This window comes from Parus major, unplaced genomic scaffold (genome assembly GCF_001522545.3).
Source record: "Parus major isolate Abel unplaced genomic scaffold, Parus_major1.1 Scaffold376, whole genome shotgun sequence".
NCBI classification, from domain to species: domain Eukaryota; kingdom Metazoa; phylum Chordata; class Aves; order Passeriformes; family Paridae; genus Parus; species Parus major.
Genome location: NW_015379297.1, coordinates 74,861 through 85,140, shown reverse-complemented (window position 1 = coordinate 85,140; position 10,280 = coordinate 74,861). Strand labels below are relative to the sequence as shown.

General features: G+C 46.1%; 1 long non-coding RNA gene across 4 annotated transcripts in view; it reads right to left on the bottom strand.

Moving 5' to 3' along the window:
- The window catches only part of LOC107198932, an 18,908-nt gene that overhangs the window by 1,982 nt on the left and 6,646 nt on the right, over positions 1–10,280 (bottom strand). Inside the window, exons 2-3 of one of the 4 annotated variants that reach the window (XR_001519142.2) lie at positions 4,063–4,102; positions 363–467 (exon numbers count right to left, since the gene is read on the bottom strand). This is a non-coding gene — a long non-coding RNA (uncharacterized LOC107198932). The remainder of the gene's footprint in view (positions 1–362; positions 468–4,062; positions 4,103–10,280) is intronic. The other 3 variants (XR_001519140.2, XR_001519141.2, XR_001519139.2) reach the window with 3 other exon arrangements.

Below are 10,280 nucleotides of genomic sequence, written 5' to 3'. Positions count from 1 at the left end.
GAATACTCATCCTTTAAAATGCTATCCCTAGACTTATGGCCCATACACATCTCAGAGTGATGTAAAAATGGGAGGGGTGGGCTCTGATAACAGCAGCTCTGGGCAGCTGATATCAGGGCAATGGAAAACTATAACAAAAATAGTTTTCTTGTGAGAAACTCCATAAATTAACAGGAAGAAACTTCTGTTGTCTCTCACTGATAGCTGCATCTTATCAGCAGACTCACAGCTTTTTTGTAAAGACAAACCCGTCATTCCTCTCAATCTTTAGAGATTTTAGACATGCAATGTAACACGGGAGAACTCTGGTGAAAGAATGAGTGGCTTAGTTTTGCCTGCATAAAAACGTTAGGCAGCGTTACCTGCACTGTCATGGCTGGTGTATCAGCTTGCTCATTACCTTCTCTCAGAGCTCCAGGCAATCAGGTGTGGGAATGGATGTGCAAGACAAAGCAGGGATCCTGTCTCTGAGAAAGATTAAAAATTAGATTTTTAAGCAAGCAGTATAAATAGTCATGAGCAATTGTTTTTAGAAATTAATTTTCAGGTCTCTTGACAAGGATAAGCAGAATCAGTAACTAAATTAAAAGGACATGTAAACTTAGAAAAAGCTCTAACAACTTCAGCTAATTCAAGTGTTTGTGGTGATCCTTCTGTTATTTGGATGTCAGATTCCCACATGTGTGTTACAGGGTTTTGCCAGGTTACAACAGATTTATGGGACCTCCCTGAGCCATCTGGAAAGACAGTGAGTGCATCTAATGGCATATCATTTCTTAGTGGTTTTGGAATTATGTTAAGGGCAGAATGCAGTAACTTATTGTCCTGATTTAGAGCAAATTGGGGAGAACACCTCCAACTGCAGCCCCTCCAGAAAGCAAATTTAAGCAGCCCCTCCCCCAACTTCAGGAAAAAAAGATTTCCTTGGAGAAAAGTGGAAAAAACTGTTTATTTAACAGAAATTGAATAATATTAAATAATAAAACCTCTTGCTGTTCAATGAGATGGCAAATCCAGGAAAAGTCCTTTTCATGTGGTGTAGCTCGGCTTGCTCAGGCTCTTATCAGTCCCTCCAGCACTGGAAAGTGCTGAGGCCCAGGCCCCGGTGGGCCACAGGCGTGAGCTCCCAGGGTTTGTTTGTGTTTTCAGTTCAGAGCAGGTTTGAACAGACCCAAGAAAAAAGGAAAAAAAAATCCAGGGAACTTCTCTCCCTCAGCTAGCTAAAAACTAACTGTAAGAAAAAGAGAGCTCTGTCTCGCTGTCTGTCCTTGCTGCAGACATCACAGTCCAGGAGCAGGACGTAGGGCAGTGAGGGCTCTTTCTCAACACAAACTGCAGCTTCTTCTTCCCCCCCTTCACTCTCAGAGCCAGTCATAAAGGTGCAGAACTTAATGTGTAACACAAACACCGCAACTGGGGATACAAGCATCATAAAGTCACCGCAGGACAGCTGTCAAGGACAGTCTCTTTTGAAATGTCCGCATTCGCCACATTGGAAACATGGACCAGGACCTTCCTGTTGTAGTCCTTGGGGGACAGTTCGTGCGGCAGCACTAGGACCTTGCTGTTGTAGAGGCCCTTGAGGTATCATCTACAATGCTGCCAAAGCCTCTGCCACTCCCTGTCCCACTGCCTGAGCCTGTAGTACAACCAAGTGTTTGAGGTCCTGAGGCAGTTACAAACCTCAATCATTTGCATTAAGGTTGGCTCAGGGTTGGTGGAAAAGGTACATAACACTTTCTTGCATTCAGGATTTGCAATTGACAAGCCTAGTTTTAGCACCAATTCATCTTTAGCTTTTTCTTCTATAATTTGTCTTTCAATGGCCTGCTTAGGCTGAGGCTAGGGGCTCCCACCTAGAACCATCACTGGGAAAGCTGCAATTTTAGAAGTTAGTTCCCCATCTCTTTCCTTTACCACACTAGTCCTGATCTTTTCCCATGGATCAATGAAACTGCTGGAACCAGAAGGGCTTAAATCTTCTTCAGAAAAGGTAGGAGAGGGCACAAACACAGTGCCTTTGCTGCTGGATGCGTAGTGGCAGTGCGTGTTATCTGGCCCCAGCCCCAACATCAACCCTTGTGGCCCCCGCATGGGCGCCACCATGTTGGAGACCTGGGCTTCTGGGAGGGCTGTGGGAGTGGATCCAGTCCCCCCCCAGGAGGGGTGTGGCTCGGGGCTGAAGGGGCAGGGGCAGTGCAAGCCCTGTGCAGCCTGCCTTGGGGAGGAGGAGCGAGGAGAGGGGGAGCAGAGCAGGGGCCTGGGGAGTGAAGCGGGGAGCTGGAGGTGGGGCTGGGTGAGGAAATCTCACCCAGAATGGAATTTCACTCCGTGGTTGGAGTGTGCTGCAGAGCACGATTGTTAGCTAGCTTTGTTTCAAATGAATAGGGAGGGAGATGGGTCAACAGAGGTACTGGGGGAGAGGAGGGGAAGGGCGAGAGGGAGGGGGGCCGAGGGTCGCAAATGGTACGGACAGAGGCATCTTTAGACCCACGCAGAGAAGTTGGAAGTAGAAACGGGGCAGCAGAGTAACAGGGCGAGCCTATGTTTCCTCCAAGCACAGCGTCTTTTCTGGCTCCATTTCCATTTCTGTCTCCACTTCAGGGCAGACAAAGGGGCAAGAAGGAGGGGGGTGTGAAATGGCAATTTTGTTGCAATTTGCAAGGCTCCTGCATTTCCAACTCCGCTCGGATTTTGTGTGCCACTCCCAGGGTCAGAGAGCTAGGGGACAGTCAGGTTGGGAGGTGGTCATAAAGCTGGGGTCGCAACAGGAGGCAGGGAGAGAAGCCACGAGCATATTCCACCCTGGACTGGCAGCTGCTGGCTCTGTGAAAGGGGCCCTTCCCTCCCCGGGGATATGGTGGTGGTGGTGGCAACGGTGGCACTTTTCGAATTTTAGCACATCCAATATCGTGTAGAAGGTGGGGAGCATTCGAGGCGCTGCAGAATCCTTCTTAGTTGTTAAATCATAAAGCTTCCCCCCCCACTGAATCCCAGAAGTCCGTTGTATAGATGTTAGTGCATGCACTTGTGATAAATGTAACTTGGAATAAAAATCCATGAGAGAATAAAATGAGCATATAATTGTATTTATAACAAAATATAGTATAGCCAAACTATTTCTTCCTAAAACCCAGCAGTGAAATACCCATTCAGGCAGTAACGACCCTAAGCGACGCTTGCCAACCTGAAAGAAAGGGTCGGACACGGGCAATCAGGCTGAACAATAAGCGGAGTTTGGCCAAGATGCCCACCGGCTCCGCACCGGACTTACCATGCAAACTCCGACCAGAGATGCAATCAAGCTAAACAATGAGAGGAGCCAGGCCGAGATGCCCATCGGCTCCGCACCGGACTTGGACACTCTACCCTGCAAGCCCTGACCAAAGATGCAATCAGGCTAAACAATGAGAGGAGCCCAGCCGAGATACCCATCGGCTCCGCACCGGACTTGGACACATCACCCTGAGAGCCCAACCGGAGATACAATCAGGAAGCACTCAGAACCTTTCACATGCGAAAGGACTCTGCCCAGTTGTCTATTGACTCAGCTCAGCGGTTCCAGGAAATCCATTCAACCAACCATCTAGACTCTTTGTTGAACAATAACTGCTCGGAGTTTGGCCTCAGGACACAAAATCCCAATAAAAACCCCAGACCGCAGTCCCTTCCTCGTGGATTTAGGAGATTGGTACCTCTGGGTACAGATCCCTGTCCACCCAGCGCTGCGCTGATTTATTTATTGTGGTTTTTCTCTTGTCATTTCTGATCAAAATTGTTTTATAATAAATTGCTTTTTATATTAATCATATTTTGCCATTGCATTTATGACACACTGCTTGTAGTGCCACCGAGAAAATCACAACAGACCCATTTTACAATGATTTTAAGCTCTCACTTCCCGACCTCCTTCCCATGAACTGATAAAATTAACTTAAAATGTCCATATATGTCCCGTTCTACAGTCAACATTCCTGAACCCATCTTAAAACTTGGGTTGGGGTAGGATATGCCTCTCTAGTTAGGGTGGGATGATGGGTGGAATGTCCCCTCTATGCTTACCTGCAACTCCAGCAGACATTCACGGGTTCACTGGTTGCTCCTGTAATAAATGGAATTGATTCGTGCTAACTAAATTGTAACTAATCAGAAAGTTATTATTAGAAATGATCAAGAAAATTACTGTTACAAGGCAGATGTACCCCTTTACAGATGTTACATGTCAAAATTAAGGTACAGGATGTAGTTTGGAAGGTAAGTGATGTCTCAAGATGAAAATAGCCTTGAGATGGACAAAATTAGAACTACTTTAGGCATTGGGCCTAAAATTCAGTAAATATAAGACTAATTAGTAGACTTACATGTAACACAACGCTTAGTATGCATGCGCAAACCTGTAAGGTTATCCAAAGGATAACAAGGAAAAGGAGAAGCCTTTGACAAAAGACCCCCAAACGAAGACTGAAGACCCCCTAACATCAAGTAAGGCATGTGCAGTGAAGAAAAGAACATTAAATTGGAGAATACTATTCCTAAACCACATCTCAGAACCTGGAAATGGAGCTGGTCTTCATAATGACTCTCAGCGATTAAAATGAAGATGACAACACAAGAGGTAATTTCAAGAAAGGCCATGAAAACTGAGAGCAATAAATCTATGCTGTTTCATGTGGACAACCAGATGGTAAATTCCTACATTTACAACAACAGTCAGTATAGCAATTGCAGAAGGTTTGGTGATAATGTAAACCTGGCTACTGCCAGCAGCCGGACAGGCGTTCAGTCAGTTGTGGTGAGTGCATTTCTTTTCTTGCATGTCTGCCCTGCTCTGTACTCCAGAATAAGTGCTTCCAGGATTTCTATATACTGACACCAGTCCAGGATACTGCACATTGACAGTGTCCTAAAAGCCCTGAGCTGGAGTGAAAATCAGACCTTTACTTTGCTAGACTTTGGATCTTGAATGGCGCTACAGAAAGGTTGCTCAGTTAGGTCACAGATTGCAAAACAGCCTTTCTCCTCCAGGACACACATTCAAGCTTTGCTGGAGTCAACCACCCTGGCTTCACTGCATTTGCAGGCATGTTTTTGTTTCACAGGTTTGCTTGGTGCAGCCTTGCTGCTGGACTAGGTCACTGGGCTGCCTCTGAGTTGCCTGAACAGTCCTCCCACCATGAATTTTAATGCCCAGGGCTTGTCCTTTCAGGAGGAATTTTCTGTTGACCTGGACTCAGTTCAGTGGAGGGGAAACAGATTTAGTGTTGAACTAGGTCCTAATTTCCTGAGGTGAAGTGTCCTTTATAGGGCAGTCTCTGCTTCCTTGCAAAGGATGAGTTATTCAAAACTGCCCTTGTCTATCCAACAGAAATACTGAAATTATCCCAGAAGTATCTTTGGATTTTTTAGAATATCACATTTGTGGATCTATTGCATGACTCTTTCACTACCCTCACCTTGTCTGTCACTGAGTGCATCCCTACCTTATGTCAAGAGGCCAAGGATGAAATATCATTTAAACAATTTCACCAGGATCTCAGAAGGGTCCTGGGCAACTCACCAAACAGCCAAGAGATAATAAAACCAGTTTTATAAATAAAATAAAATAAAATAAATAAAATCAGACTATTCCTGCCTTGGAGCACTTCTCTGGCATCAGTTAGAGCCAGTCATGGGCTGCCTGCTCCATGCCATACACCCAGGAGCAGGAGATGGCGGTGGCACATGCTCCAAAAGCCAGGTCTGAGCTATGGTGACACACTGAACCCCAGGGCAGTAAAGCACAAAACAGGCTGAAGAGAAGTTGGGGGAGACTGACACATGGCAGTGAAGGAAATCAGAAGACAGTCCTGACGGCTCCTTGAAGAGGGGAAGCATGCCATGCCAAGCAGAGCAATGCTCTCACCTTGCAGGGATCAGCTCCCAGTTGGACTTCCACTGCAAACTGTCTTCTGGACTTAGAGATACTGAAAGTCTGTTAGGGAGAACCCTAATCAATCCCCTGATATCCTTGGGACAGAGGTGAAACTAGAACTTCTTTCAAAAAAAGAAACTAGAACACAATAGAGGCAGAAAGTACAGCTGTTCTCTGAGGAAAATAGCAGATTCACCCAAACTCCAGGGTGTACCCATAGAGGGAAGAGAACCTTTCCATGTCTCCTGAAGCTGCCCTGGAAGGACAAGTATTGATTAGTAGTTAAATCTATGAAATTCACATTGTGAATTCACAGAGCAATTTGCTATTGAACAAGCAGATCGTTTTTGCAGGGTGATAAACCTAGGCACAGCCAGGTGGCCTTTGCCATGACTTGTTTACATTACCTCAGCAAAGCAGCCCCTCTGGCACACAGCTGGGGAGAGGACACAGCTCAGTGAGCCACTTGGGAAGTGGCCAGTTCCCAACCCTTGTCTTTGTGGCTGGGAGTTAGCAAAACCTTAAGCTTTGCCAACTCACTGCCTGGACCAGGGCAAAGGGGTCAGGGGCTGCTCAGCCACTTGCAACCTGGTGCCCTAAGGTCAGGGTGGCTGCAGATCACACAAGAAGCCCAAAACTCCACCAAGATGACCAAAAGGAAGTTTCCAATTTTGTGTGTTCAGCAGCTCCAAGAACTTCCAAACCTGCATTTCAGGCTTCCTGATTCCTGCTGAGGCTGGTCAGAGCTGAGCAAAGCCACTGGGGAAAGCCAGGGTCAAGGTGGGGTAGAGGGCAAAGCCCCCCAGACTTCTGCCAGTGCGGTTACAAAAGCCGTTGCAGGTCACTCTGGCAACAGGGGCACTTGCACAATCAGCAGGGGCAGTGACGCATACACAGCTGGATTATGGCCACCAGGAGGTGGGAGCTGCCTGAAGTCCTACCTCCAGGCAGTCCAACCAGCGTGCCTCCATTGAGCACACCCCTGGGGGAAAGTACAGTCCTGGGCTTGGTTGCCAGCTCCATGGTGACAGTCCCTCTTCAATTACAAATTTATTGCCTGGAAACTGATGACTGGCAGGTTTCTTTACTGAGGCACCAAGTACCATGAAATCAGGGTAAGAGAGCATGAAAAATAGAAGCTGCATTTACTTCCAAAGATGAAAACTAGCATCATTTTACATGAGGATTGCGGTGCCCAGCCTTGGCATCCCTATGTCAGACCACAGTTCTCCATCCCTTTGCTTTTCAACAGGAGCCCAGACAGTATTAATGAAAGAAAAATGATGCTTATGTCAAGAGGACTGTCCTTATCCTAGCCTAAGATATTTCAAAGCACTCATTGGGAAGGAGGATGGATCTTCAGCCCCTTGGAGCATGTGTCAGAGAGCAGCACTTGCAGATCACCTCTGAAGGGGCACCAGGGAGGACCAATGACAATGAATGATGCTACTGCACAGCCTTAGACTCACTCCTGTTGCCTCTATATACCTATGTGCCAGGAAGTGCCTCACCACAAAAAGTTCCACAAAGGCAGCACCTCCGTTGATTTGGGCTCTGGAAAGATTGTGCAAATCCCAGTCTTTTAAATGGCGCTCACTCCACTAGCCTCCCATTTGCCTCAGGCTCTGAGCAGAAGCAGGGGAACCACTCATGCATCACAAAGTGCTCCAGGTCTTTCCAGCAAGTCAGGAAATGGTAGCCCTGCCAGACCTCAGCTTTGTAAGGACCCCTGAAAATCATGTCACCATCTGACAGCTGTTCAAAAGCTACAGCCATGTCACAATAACATCTTAAATAGAAAACGTGTCCATTTCTGTGTCTCAAAAGGCAGACTAATGGCTGAATGGAAATGTTTGCTAAATGTGCTAAATAGAAATTAATGATTCTCCTCTTGTCCAGATACAGATGAGCATTGCAGCGCAAGTGGTTGCACTGGCTCCAAGGAGAGCTATTCACTGGTTCCCTTCCAAGTCACTAACACACAGAGAAGGAAAATAAAATGGCTTTGCCTAAAAAAGGCATATATCAGGTCCTTGGAGCATGAATAAGTATTCAAAACATTATGAAGTGACAGAAAGTAGATTCAGAGAGGTACTGAGCAAGTAAAGACAAAGTCTGGCTGCCTCATGTAGAAGTCTTATTTCTAAATACAAAGTACTCTATTTAATCATCCCCACTGTACTATATATTCATATCTGAGATGAAGTGATGTGCATGTTTCTTTAAAAAGATGTCAGAAGTGTCACTATCATTACCTCTTCCTTAGCTGCCTGGAACACTACCATCTGCTACCCAGACTTGCTGCTACTCATTTCTCAACAAGACAGATACTGGGTTCAAGTGGCAGAGCTCCACTTCGTGAAATGCTTTAGTGACTGAAATGCTTGACAAATGAGAGCTGAGAGCTTCAGAAAGCTATCTCAGCTATCTATGGCAATGCCACCTGTTTTAAACACCTAAATCTCTGCCCTACTTCACCTCAGGTGAACTTGTTTCAGGGCAGCCTCCCACAAACTTACCACGATCCCCATGTTTGCCACTAGTCCTGGCTCACTGCTACTTCCCAGGTGCCCAAAAACAAGGTAAGGCAAGAAGGGGAGAGCAGGCAAGCACTCCCAGCCTGCTGCCAGGAAGGGAGGAGGCCCCACAGCAGATTGATGGTGGGGAGGTGAAGAGCTCCTGGTGACTTGACAGGGGAAAAGGGCATCCTGGGGGCCACAAGGCATCCCACAGGAAAGCATCCAGCACTCTGGGTGATGGCATTGCTCATGGGAGAAATCAGGTGTTGGGATGTGTGTGCACCAGGAAGTTCAAACCCACCATGCTCATAGCCATCTGTGCTGCACAGAATCAAACTGCCACAGATTTTCTTCTGCTAATCCACTGTGACACTCTCGTGATTGCTCTCCATCTCCCCAGAGATGGTAGCTTCAGAACATACTTTTCCAAGCTGAAAATGTTGGCACTTAGAGTTGTGTTGAGTAGAGTTAGTAGAGTTAGTGTTGGCAGTACCAAACACAGCACAAATGCCTTCTTGACGCATGGATGACTGCTTGGGAGGAAATGACTAAGGAGGTGGAAGGATCATTATCCTCAGCTCATTACTAATCCCAAGGAAGGGGAGTTTGAGGAAATAATTGTTTTTATTAGATGCTGGAAAAACTTCAGTCAAAGCCATATTTTTTAGTAAGTAACAACAGCCTGGTGGTCCTGAGCATTTTCACAACATTGGAAAAGGATTAACAGTCCAGGCAGGATATTTAAAACATCAGCATCTCCAGGGTAAAATCAGGTCAAAAAAACTAAGAAAAAAGCATTTCTCACAGCCTATGCACCCTTTCACCTAGACCCCTTCTCTCCATCTCCATCTCCATCTCCATCTCCATCTCCATCTCCATCTCCATCTCCATCTCCATCTCCATCTCCATCTGCTTACTGTTCCCAGCCTGTGGAAACATCAGTCAGATGCGATCAATTCTTGAAGAATCTTTCTCTCTTTCCACTAAGTCACATGCACCTAAAATTAATCATATGTTCTGTGTATTTTCAGAAGGATTTTACTTTCCATAGAAGGCTAGTAGGGCTTTTGAACCACCCCAAGGAATGCCAAATAAACACTAATTCGCATTTTGGAGCTACCTCACCTCTCTTCCCAATCCTGGGAACAGAGCAGTATGTGTGGAAAATAGCTTCATCAGGGACTTATTTTTCTTTTACAAATGCCTTTTTTATTGTCATGTGTTGCTTTGATGTTCAAGACAGGGACACAAATAAACACACCAAAGCTCATGCACAGCAGCCAACTTTTATTGAGTGCTCTTTTCCCTATATAGATTTAAAGGTGTGCACAGTTAATCTCCATTGGCTGAACCAGATGCCACCCAGCCAACCAGACAGTAGCAGCCTGTGTCCCCAATGGCCTGGGCCTGCTCTTCAGTGTAGGTCAGGTTACATAATCTACTGGTCAAGGCACTTATATAATTAGTTACCTTTCAGTTATATAATTGGAATTCATTATAACTGTGAGGCCTTCAGGCCAGCTGTTGGCCACCACAATAGTCATGCAAGCACGAGCACACATGGCTAAGTAAAGCCAACACTCAAAAGAGCAGAGAAAAGCACATGCAGTACAGCAAGAAGCAGGAAACCTTCTGTCCTTCCTCCTTGGAGATCCCATGAAGAGGTGGTTTGGCCTAAACCAAACTCCCTGAAAATAATAAACATATTGCACTCCTGTGGATGCTAAATTCTGACAGTGCCTGTACAGATTACAGGCCGCACAGCTTCTCAGGCTGGGCCTGAGAAAGTAGTCTGGGAAAGACATGAGAAAGAATTAAAACAATCCTCAGGGACACAAAACAACCTTGCA